At 38.7% G+C, this 12,440-nt stretch overlaps 1 non-coding gene across 1 annotated transcript; it reads right to left on the reverse strand.

Annotated features, from left to right (window-relative positions):
• Positions 1-1,824: 1,824 nt before the first annotated feature.
• LOC112725764 (small nucleolar RNA R71) lies at positions 1,825-1,932 on the reverse strand. The gene has a single exon (XR_003164849.1). It is a non-coding gene; the product is annotated as a small nucleolar RNA R71 (small nucleolar RNA).
• Positions 1,933-12,440: the final 10,508 nt, after the last annotated feature.

Raw genomic sequence — 12,440 nt, forward strand, 5'->3', positions numbered from 1 at the left:
TTTCTTCATGATCTTCAAGTTGTTCTTGGCCAGTCTTCTTGTTTGATCTTCATATTTTCTTGTTTTGTGTCTTTTCTTGTTTTTCATATACATTTTCAATTTGTTAATGTCTAAAGAATAAAAAATCTTTAAGTTTGGTGTCTTGCATGTTTTTCTTTTCTTCAAAATTTTCAAAAATAAGTTCTTGGTGTTCATCTTCACATTCATAGTGTTCTTGCATGCATCATGTGTTTTGATCCAAAATTTTCATGCATTGAGTCTTTTTGATGTTTTTCTCTTTCATCATTAAAAATTCAAAAAAATCAAAAAAATATCTTTCCCTTTTTCTTCTCATCAAATACGAAAATTTGAGTTGACTTTTTCAAAAATTTTTAAAATCTTGTTATTTCTTATGAGTCAAATCAAATTTTCTATTTAAAAATTCTATCTTTTTCAAATCTTTTTCAAAAATCAAATCTTTTTTCCTTTTAATATTTTCGAATTTCTTTTTAAAATTTTTCGAAATCTTTTTCATTTTTCTTTTAATATTTTCGAAAATATTCAAATTAATTTTCAAAATCTTTTTCTTATTTTATTTTATAATTTTCGAAATTACTACTAGCATTTAATGTTTTGATTCAAAAATTTTTTTCAAGTTGTTACTTGCCTATTAAGAAATGTTCAATCTTTAAATTTTAAAATCATATCTTTTAGTTTCTTATTAGTCAAGTAATCAACTTTAACTTCAAAAATCAAATCTGTTTAATTTTCTTTTCAAATCTTTTTCAAATTAAATTTTTCAATCATATCTTTCAATCATATCTTTTTCAAAATCAATTTCAAAATCTTTTCTAACCTTTTATCTTTTTAAATTGATTTTTAAATCTTTTTTCAATCAATCCTATCTTTTTGTTTCAGTCATATCTTTTTCAAAACTACCTAACTAATTCTCTCTAATTTTCGAAAATCACCTTCCTCTTTTTCAAAATTCCTTTTTAATTAACTAATTATTTTAATTTTTAATTTTAATTTTATTTCTTTTCTAATTTTCTAATTTTATTTTAATTTCAAATTAAAAACAAAAATATTTTTATTTTAATTTATTTAATTTTTAAAAATTCTTCTCTCTCTCACCTCCTTCTAATTATTTATTTATTTACTAACACTCCTCTTCATCTAAGAATTCGAACCTACTCCTCACCCTTGTGTTTGGATTCTCCATCTTCTATTCATATCTTCTTCTACTTACATAAAGGAATCTCTATACTGTGACATAGAGGTTCCATATTTTCTTTTCTGTTTTCTTTTTTTTCATATGAGCAGGAACAAGGATAAGAACATTCTTGTTGAAGCTGATCCTGAACCTGAAAGGACTCTGAAGAGGAAGCTAAAGGAAGCTAAAGCACAACTCTCTGGAGAAAATCTGACTGAAAATTTCGAAAAAGAAGGAGACATGGCCGAAAATAATAACAATGCAAGGAAGATGCTTGGTGACTTTACTGCACCAAATTCCAATTTACATGGAAGAAGCATCTCAATCCCTGCCATTGGAGCAAACAATTTTGAGCTTAAACCTCAATTAGTTTCTCTGATGCAACAGAACTGCAAGTTTCATGGACTTCCATCTGAAGACCCTTTTCAGTTCTTAACTGAATTCTTGCAGATCTGTGATACTGTTAAGACCAATGGGGTTGATCCCGAGGTCTACAGGCTTATGGTTTTCCCGTTTGCTGTAAGAGAAGAGCTAGAGTATGGTTGGACTCTCAACCTAAAGATAGCCTGAACTCTTGGGACAAGCTGGTCACGGCTTTCTTAGCCAAGTTCTTTCCTCCTCAAAAGCTTAGTAAGCTTAGAGTGGATGTTCAAACCTTCAGACAGAAGGAAGGTGAATCCCTCTATGAAGCTTGGGAGAGATACAAGGAACTGACCAAAAAGTGTCCTTCTGACATGCTTTCAGAATGGACCATCCTGGATATATTCTATGATGGTCTGTCTGAGCTATCAAAGATGTCATTGGACCATTCTGCAGGTGGATCCATCCACCTAAAGAAAACGTCTACAGAAACTCAAGAACTCATTGACATGGTTGTAAATAACCAGTTCATGTACACTTCTGAAAGGAATCCTGTGAATAATGGGACGCCTATGAGGAAGGGAGTTCTTGAAATTGATACTCTGAATGCCATAAGCAGAACACATATGATGCGGTCGCATGACTGACGCGACCGCGTGACAAGGAAAACTCCGAATGACGCGACCGCATGACCCACGCGGACGCGTGACAGAGGCCACGCACCAGAAATTGCAGAAAATGCTCCCAGCGAATTCTGAAGCCCTTTTTGGCCCAAATCCAAGTCCAGAAGGCATAGACCAAAGGTTATGAAGTGGGGGGAATGCATCCATTCAGAGACACCACTTTAGTTTAGTTTTCATGATTTAGATTTAGTTTAGAGAGAGGTTCTCTCCTCTCTCTTCTCTCTTAGGATTAGGATTTAGGATTTCTCTTAGTTTTAGGAGTGACTCTCGATCCCAGGTTCAATATTCCTTTTTATTTAATTTTGCAATTTGATTTATGAATTCTTCCATGTTACAGATTACTCTTTTGAATTAATGTTATTTGAGGTATTTCAGTTTAATATTGCTTTCTTTTATTTACATTATTGTTATTCCCATCTGAAGACATTTTTATTCCAGTAGATTTACTTTCCTCCTTTTGGTCTTGGTTAAGAAATCCGTAACTCAGGAGTTATCAAACTCAAACATGAATGATAATTGTTATCTTGTTAATTAAATGAACTTCAATAATCCCAATCTTTTCTTAGGAAATAAATAGGATTCGAAGATCAAACCAATTAATCCCTTGATCTTCCTTTATCTTGGTAAAGGTTAACAAAGTGGAATTAAGATTCGATTCTCATCATCATTGATAAGGATAGCTAGGATAGGACCTCTAATTTCTCATACGTTGCCAAAAGTTTATTTACAGTCATTTATTTATTTTACTTGCCATTTAAATTACTTGTTCTTCATTTACTTTATTTGCTAATTAAATCATTCCCTCCTCATTCTCAAAACCCCAATTTACAATCTCCATAACCAATAATAAGAACATACTTCCCTGCAGTTCCTTGAGAAGACGACCCGAGGTTTGAATACTTCGATTATCAATTTATTTAGGGGTTTGTTACTTGTGACAACCAAAACGTTTGTACGAAGGGATTTCTATTGGTTCAGAGACTATATCTACAATGCGACTGTTTTTATGAAATTCTTTACCACCATAAAATCCCAACGTCAAAATGGCGCCATTGCCGGGGAACTGCAATCGTGTGCCTTATTATTGGTTATTGTAAATATTTTTCTTTTACTTGTTTATTTGCTTTTATTTTTCCCCTCTTTATTTCTTTTTAGCTACTATGAATTCTCACCCCTTTCGCTTTGAGTTTGGTTCTAATGTTATTAAAAGGAATGGAAGTTATAACAGGAACATGCATCAAGGTCAGAGCAATCAAAGATGGATGGAGCCAAGAGGATCTGATCAACCCTTTAGGCAACAACACCCTCACAGATATCATGGACAAAGACTATTTTACAATGCATACCAAGCAAATAGACATGGTGGACAACCTTGTAATTACCAACAAACCCCACCCTGTACTTATAGACCATCCTCTCATCATAACTCCAAACCACCACACTCACAAGCTCCTTTTCACCATTCACCACCGTATGATCCTCATTTACCCCAGTTCCAATCCAATCACTCCCAAACACCACCACTTCCCCCTGTGCCATATCCAAATCTATCACCCCAAGAATCAGAGATTCGCCTCAAGGAAACAGTAAATCGACTTCAAACAACCCTTCATCAACTGGAGCAAGCAGTAAGTCAATTATCTTCTAGACGTTCGAACATTCAAGGACATCCCACAGCCCCATGTGGACAATCTAATGAAGAGCGTAGCATGAAAGAGATACTAGAAACTCCAGTAGATAAGACAGAGCATGGTTTCGTACTGGAACAAGTAGAGGAAGCTGTCATTATTGAAGAAGAAGAGTTGGTTGAAGACTTAGGAGACGCTGAACCTCTATGGGAATCCAAAGTTGTGGAGCATTCTGTCAAGGATGTTACAGTTGATGCTAAGGAGGATTGTGCGCAATCCCCAGAGCAAGTCTTTCATGAAGAACTAGACAGAATAACCCAAGAAGCAGATTTCCTTGATGATGATAGTCACAAGTCAAGTTCTCCTAGTAATGAGCTTGCATCCGCAAGTGAATTCTCTGAGATCGAAGAATCTTCCCCAAGTGAATACGAAGATGATATGGAGGTAGATTTCTCTCAACCTCCAGTCTATGACTTAAGTGATGAGGAAGACATATATGGCTTTGATCAGGACATGGATACATTTAAAGAATCTTGCAAGGAAGTGGAGAATTTCATAGAAGAGCACAAGGGAGTAGAACTCACAGAACCACTGGAACTACCTATCCCAAGGCCATTACCACCCAATACAAGCTTTAAGTGGGTACAATCCTTAACCTTTAACTGTGTTTTTTCACTTGAATATGGTTTGCTTGAAACAGATGGCCAGCTTAGAGCTCTCTGCGGCTTTAAGAGTAAGCGGGAAATGGCTCGTACTCAGAGCTGGTGCACAAGGTTCAATAAGGTTCCACGCTTCAACTTAAAGTGCACGGATTGGCATCATGATCAATCAGATGGATCTCGAAAAACGTTTGGTTATCCTGGTGAGAATCTAATCTCTAAACCGCCCGGATGGAAAAGTATAGATCAAGACGAAGGCGGATTCAAAAGCAAAATTTGGGATCCTAGAATCTATGCTGACATTCATCACCCCAGGAGCCTGACGATCTATTTGAAGCTGCTCAGAAGCTTCACATGCCTAGTTTAGGACCCCGGAGGCTATTGGCATTCCAAGCATTGGTGGAGATTTCTGGATGAATTTAAGCATAAGCCGCCATGACAGGAAGCTCATCCAACGTCCAACTTAAGGACTTTAACTAAAAGTGCTAGGTGGGAGACAACCCACCATGGTATGATCGTTCCTTCTTCAACTTTTATTTAGTTTTATTTTCTTTCAAGTTTTATTTTATTTTATTATATTGAACCTGGAGTTTTGCATCACATTCATATTTGCATTCTGCATACTGCATAAAAAAAGGGGGTGTTCCAATCGATCGCATCCCTCATGCGATCGCGTCAAATTGCGAAAAACACTACCCACGCGATCGCGTCATTCACGCGGCCGCGTGACCTGGTGATCGGCGTAAACATCCAACGTCCAGAAAGTTAGGCTGGAATCGTGCGGCCATTGTGCGTTTCGCACAATTGACCCACGCGATCGCGTCACTCACGCGATCGCGTCACATGCACAATACCAATCCCACGCGACCGCGTGAGCGACGCGATCGCATCGCATAGAATTACACAACACCCCAAAAGGAGACAGAGAGTTGCGCTAAAACGATGCTGGAATTGTGCGTTTCGCACAAATGCCAGCGACGCGATCGCATGCCCCAGGCAATTGCGTCATTCACTCTTTTTGCCCTCATGCGATCGCGTCAACCACCTTTTCGCCCCAACCACGCGATTGCGTGCCCCACGCGATCACGTGGATTCAAATTATAACCCCCCAGTCACGCGAACTGTATCAGTCGCGCCCCCCAAACCCTTCCACTCCCTCTCTTCTTCTCCAACCCCCAACCACCACCCAGCCACCATCACTGCCACCGCCAAACGCCGCCAACCACCCAGACCCCGCCGCCACCCATCCCTTCCTCTTTCCCCTTCTCTCTTCTTCTTTCTTCTTCTTCCCCCCTAACCGCCACTGCCCACGCCGCGCCACCACCACCACCGTGCCGCCGTCACCGCCCAGCGCCACCCACGCCCCCTTCCTTCCCCTATTACCCCCTACCCACATTACACCACCCCTTTCCCTCCCTTCCTCCGAACAGCACCCACCGCCGCCGCGCCACCCTCTTACGCCGCGCCGGACACCACCGCTGTCATCCCCAGCCACCTCTCTGCCCCACTCTCTCTCTTACGCCTACCAGGTTTCGACGAACGCCACCCTTCTATCCTTCGTAGTTAATTCATATTTTTCTGTTTATGTTCGTCATTAGGCTAGTTAGATATGCATGTTGTAGTGGATTTTAGGTTGTTAGGTAGCCTAGGATGTGGTTAGTGGATTTAGGTCTGTTTAATTGCGCTGTTCGTGTTTCTTGTTTTATTCTGCTGTTGCTGTGATGATTGTAATGTTCATATGCTGTACTTCCTTGTTTCTTGCTGCTCTGTACACTGAATTTTCATGTTTATATTCATTATATGTAATTGCAGCGTTAATTTTGATTCATCTGAACTATTTGATTGCTGTTTATTTTCCGGGACAATCCAATTTTAGCCGGAATGCTGCCCAAATTTCTGTAAAATGTTTTCATTCATGTTTTGGTTTTGGCATTTTGAACTCTGCTTTCCTCTGCTTTAACCAAACCAATTCATGACTGCCAGGGCATGCTTTCTTATCCTTTTTGATTTCCTGATTCATAAACTGCTTTTTTTTTTATGTTTGATTCCAATTTTTGCTTTCTCTATATCTATTTGAATCATCATCACCCTGTTTTCCTTATTTGGATATGAGTTACTTATAGTTTCTAACTGTGAATACTTGTTACTTGGAATATTTTCATTATGCCACTTAATTTAACCCACTTTTTACTAACTCACTAATGTTAACTCCCTAACTCTTTTTCAATTCTAACCAACCTAACATTTCAAAACTTCTCTTCTGATTTTCTTTTACTCTCTTTTAACATACTAACCATGGCATGATGTTAATTTTTCTATTTAACATGAATTCAATTACATTTTGGATTGTGATTTCTTCTTTTCAAACTTTTAACTCCTATTCAATCCTTAATGCACATTTACTTAGCTCATATTTATTACTCTCCTGCTCCTTTGCCACTATGTGCTTCTTTTGTTAATTGCCTCCTTGTTTTTCTATTTTTATTATATCCTTAAATTCTGTTTTTGAGGATGTCGGACTCCCACAGAAAAGGAAAAGGAAAGGCAACAGCTGAAAAACGGAAAAGAGGATAAGCCTCTATGTCTATCATCGATCTCATGCATGATGCCTCCTTGCGGGAGAAAAATTTTACCCCGCAGGAGAAGGCCGACCAGCTAATCCCTACTACTGATCCAGTAAAGTTTGCAAACCGATACTATGAGCTGAGGTATCCGGTGTTTGCAACCTCCAGGAACCTATACCTAGAGAGGACTCTGAAGATCCCAGAAGAACTCCAGCAATACACCTCTGAGCAAATCAAACAAAGAGGCTGGTTCTTCCTGGAAAGACCCCTGACTGAGGTCAATGCATCTTGGGTTCGGAAATTCTACTGCAATTACTTCAAAACTTCCCTAGATGCAGTGAACCTTAGAGGAGAGCAGATTCTGGTCACTGAAGAGGCCATTGAAGAAGTTCTGAAGCTTCTGCCTAAAACTGATCAGCTGGATGGTTATCAGAAAGCTGAGAAAGATATGCGTTTCATGCGATTTGATTGGGATGCAGTCAAGGCCCGGATAGCCCTTGACCCGACCGTTCCTTGGATTATGGGTCAGAACACCACCATGCCAAAGGGAATCAAGCGGATCTACCTGAATGATGAGGCTCGGCTATGGCATCAGATACTTAGCAACTTCATTATGCCAAGTACTCACGAGACTGAGATACCAGCCGCTATGATCACCCTCTTATGGTGTGTGATGGAGGGTAAGGACCTGTACCTGCCACGCTTTATCCGGTACTATATGGCCAGGGTCCACGTCCGAGGCACTCTTCCCTTTCCTTATCTGGTTACACAGCTAGGCCGTCGAGCTGACGTGCCTTGGGAAGATGCTGATAAAAAGCCACCTGCTGCAGAATGCAAGAAGATTATCCCTCACAGCAGGAACTTTCTGGCTTTGGGCTACAGACCTCCATTCCTCACTGCTACTGCTGACACAGCCACACCATCTGCCAGCCCCTCTTCTTCCACAGCTACCCCTGCCACCACCACTGCACCTCCACTGCCCCAGAGCCCATCTATCATCTAGTGCACTGCCTGTTTCGACGGCTTGACCAGATGGAGCGTCGCAACAAGCAACGCTATGAGCACCTGAAGCTGATGATACGATCTGACGACATCCCTTCCGAGCCTAACACACCATCCGAGGCATCTGAGGAGGAGGCGGATGATCACGAGGCAGAGACCCATCCACAGAGCGAGGCAGAGTAGGCAGGCACCCAGCAGGCAGCATCACATCAGGAGGCTCCGCCTCAGATTCAGGCTGTAGACCCCGAGATCCCTATCCAGTCAGCACCTCCTCTGCAGCAGGCTGATCCTCAGACCACCACCACAGAGACCCCAGCTACCCACCCTTCCAGTGATGACACCCCTTCACACCCTGCTTGAGTGAGCATCGGGGACGATGCTACATTTTAAGTGTGGGGAGGTCGCCATCTCTGGCGTTTTTTTTTTGGTGAACCACTACATACTCTTTTTATTTATTTTGCTACTTTTCTGTATTTTTATTTTTATTTTCTCAGTACTTATATATATTGCTATTTTTATGTATTTATTCTATTTTGCATTTTAGTCATATTTTAGCCATTTAGTTTTAGTTGCAATTCTAACTTATTAGTTATAGAAATTGTGGATTAATTAGTATAATTTACCCTTTTTGGCATAAGATAGCTTAGTTTAAATTGAAAAATATAAAAAGGAAGTAAACTAGAAACTTGAACAAAATAGAAACAATCCACACACCTTGTATATATAGCATTACATGTTAGTTAGTTAACAATATTTCATCAAGGAGAAACACTAGAACTTTAAAGCCATTCAATATAAGTTTTACATTGAGAATAATGGGAATTTTTAACTAAACCTGCATGACATACATAACTGATAAATGATTTTTGAGCTAGAGAACACACAGCTTGTGAGTTTTGAGCTTAATTGTATGGTTACATTCAAACCATAATATTTTATTCATGTGTGTTCCGCCCTTCTTTTTTATTCTGATGTTCTTTACCTTGTTTTAATCTATATGTCCAATTATAGAATAGAAATACATACCAAGAGAGTGATTGAGGCCATTATTTGATTTTAGCTCACTTATCCCAAAATAGCTTACCCTTTTACATCACCCTTGTTAGCCCCCTTGAGCCTTTAAATCCCTTTTTTCTATAAACCACATTACTAGCCTTAAGCAGAAAAACAAAATAAAAATCCCAAGTTGAATCCTTGGTTAGCTTAAGATAGGAAGTATGTATGGTTTAAATGTGGAAAAACCTATTGGGAACATGGATGATAAAAACAAAAGGTAGAAAAAGTTGAAAATAATAAAATAATTCAAAATAAAGAGTTTTGGGAAGCATGCTCATGTAAAATCAAATTAATTGAATTACCATGTGCATTAAAAAAAAATTTTAATTTTCAGTATTTAAAAAAAGGGGACACAAAAGAATTCCCCAAATGAGAAATAAAGCAATGCACATGGGATAAGAATGATAAACATTGAAACATGAGCATGTAACATCAAAAGTGGGAAAATATGGGAAAATAGGTAAAGAAGCTTTGCTTTACAAAGTATGTATGTTAGGTGAGATCTTAGACTAATTAAGGATTCACTTATTAGCTCACTTAGCCCTATACATATACCTTTACCTTTACCTTGGCCCCATTACAACCTTAACTAAAGACCTCATGACTTTTGTATGTCTATATTCTATAATTATTGATTGGTTAGATGAAGAACAAAGTTATAGAAAGTAAGGATAAAAAGAAGAATAGAGTGATTAACCCAATAAACACTAAGTGTTTAGAGAGTAAACACAAAAATCCAGTGAGGGTTCAATAGCTCATTAACATATATCTCTGTTTGAATTATTAATTGTCTTGCAAGTTTATAAAATGTTTTTCTCTCCCATCTCAACTGTAAAAGTACTTTATCATTATCTAAGGTTTGGCTATATATATATATATATATATATATATGACTCCTTGAGAATGTGAATTAATTCAACTACATGCAAGCTTTATATACAAGTGAATAAAATATTAGAATTGCATGATGCATCATTCATTTAGGTAGTTGCATTTAGATTAGATTGCATTGCATGGCATTCCACCACTTTAACCTAACATTACTCTTGGACTTAGCATGAGGACATGCTATTGTTTAAGTGTGGGGAGGTTGATAAACCCATATTTTATGATATATTTTGTGCTTAATCTGAGTGATTTATTAAATTCTTCACCCACTTATTCATATTATTTGCATGGTTTTACTTTCCCTTCCTTATTATGTGATGTATGTGAAAAACATGTTTTCCTATGCTTTAAAATTAATTATTTTAATTACCTTTATTTCCATTCGATGCCGTGATTAGTGTGTTGAGTAGTTTCAGATCTTCTAAGGCAGGAATGACTTAAAGGATGGAAAGGAATCATACAAAAATGGAAGGAAAGCATAAAACGGAGTTTGTGAAGAAACTGGCATCCACGCGATCGCATGGGCGACGCGGACGCATGCCAAGCGCGAAGAAGCAGCGACGCGGCCGCATGACTGACGCGACCGCGCGCCTTAAGCAGAACACATATGACGCGGTCACATGACTGACGCGACCGCGTGACAAGGAAAACTCCGAATGACGCGACCGCATGACCCACGCGGACGCGTGACAGAGGCCACGCACCAGAAATTGCAGAAAATGCTCCCAGCGAATTTTGAAGCCCTTTTTGGCCCAAATTCAAGTCCAAAAGGCATAGATCAGAGGTTATGAAGTGGGGGAATGCATCCATTCAGAGACACCACTTTAGTTTAGTTTTCATGATTTAGATTTAGTTTAGAGAGGTTCTCTCCTCTCTCTTCTCTCTTAGGATTAGGATTTAGGATTTCTTTTAGTTTTAGGAGTAACTCTCGATCCCAGGTTCAATATTCCTTTTTATTTACTTTTGCAATTTGATTTATGAATTCTTCCATGTTACAGATTACTCTTTTGAATTAATGTTATTTGAGGTATTTCAGTTTAATATTGCTTTCTTTTATTTACATTATTGTTATTCCCATTTGAAGACATTTTTATTCCAGTAGATTTACTTTCCTCCTTTTGGTCTTGGTTAAGAAATCCGTAACTCAGGAGTTATCAAACTCAAACATGAATGATAATTGTTATCTTGTTAATTAAATGAACTTCAATAATCCCAATCTTTTCTTAGGAAATAAATAGGATTCGAAGATCAAACCAATTAATCCCTTGATCTTCCTTTATCTTGGTAAAGGTTAACAAAGTGGAATTAAGATTCGATTCTCATCATCATTGATAAGGATAGCTAGGATAGGACCTCTAATTTCTCATACCTTGCCAAAAGTTTATTTACAGTCATTTATTTATTTTACTTGCCATTTAAATTACTTGTTCTTCATTTACTTTATTTGCTAATTAAATCATTCCCTCCTCATTCTCAAAACCCCAATTTACAATCTCCATAACCAATAATAAGAACATACTTCCCTGCAATTCCTTGAGAAGACGACCCGAGGTTTGAATACTTCGGTTATCAATTTATTTAGGGGTTTGTTACTTGTGACAACCAAAACGTTTGTACGAAGGGATTTCTGTTGGTTCAGAGACTATATCTACAATGCGACTGTTTTTATGAAATTCTTTACCACCATAAAATCCCAACGTCAGACAGCTAAAAAGGTGTTGGATTGTGGATTCTGGTAGCCAACTTTATTCAAGGATGCTAACCGGTTCTGTGTGTTTTTCCATTAGTGTCAGAAGTCGGGAAACATGTCCCAAAGGGATGAGATGCCTCAGCAACCTATGTTGTTTTGTGAGATATTTGATGTATGGGGCATTGACTTTATGGGACCGTTTCCCAAGTCAAGTGGGTATCTATATATTCTGCTAGCAGTTGACTACGTGTCAAAGTGGGTAGAAGCAATACCTACCCGCCTTGACGATGCCAATACCGTTGTTTCTTTTATTAGAAATCACATTGTATGCCGTTATGGGTTGCCACGAGCAATCGTGAGTGACCAAGGATCCCACTTTTGTAACAGGAAAGTAGAGGCACTGCTTAAGTGCTTTGGGGTATTGCATAAGGTTGCCACTGCTTATCATCCACAAACCAATGGACAAGTAGAAGTGTCCAACCGGGAGATCAAGAAAATCTTGAAGAAAGTGGTCAATCCGCAAAGGAAGGATTGGAGCTTGCAGTTAGGAGATGCACTATGGGTGTATAGGACGGCCTACAAGACTCCGTTAGAGATGAGTCCCTTCCGGATCGTCTATGGTAAGGCATGCCACCTTCCGGTGAAAATTAAGCATAGAGCCTATTGGGCGGTAAAGCAGTGCAACATGGATCCAACCAAGGCGGGAATGGCCAGGAAA

This window comes from Arachis hypogaea, chromosome 11, assembly GCF_003086295.3.
Source record: "Arachis hypogaea cultivar Tifrunner chromosome 11, arahy.Tifrunner.gnm2.J5K5, whole genome shotgun sequence".
Taxonomy (NCBI): Eukaryota; Viridiplantae; Streptophyta; class Magnoliopsida; order Fabales; family Fabaceae; genus Arachis; species Arachis hypogaea.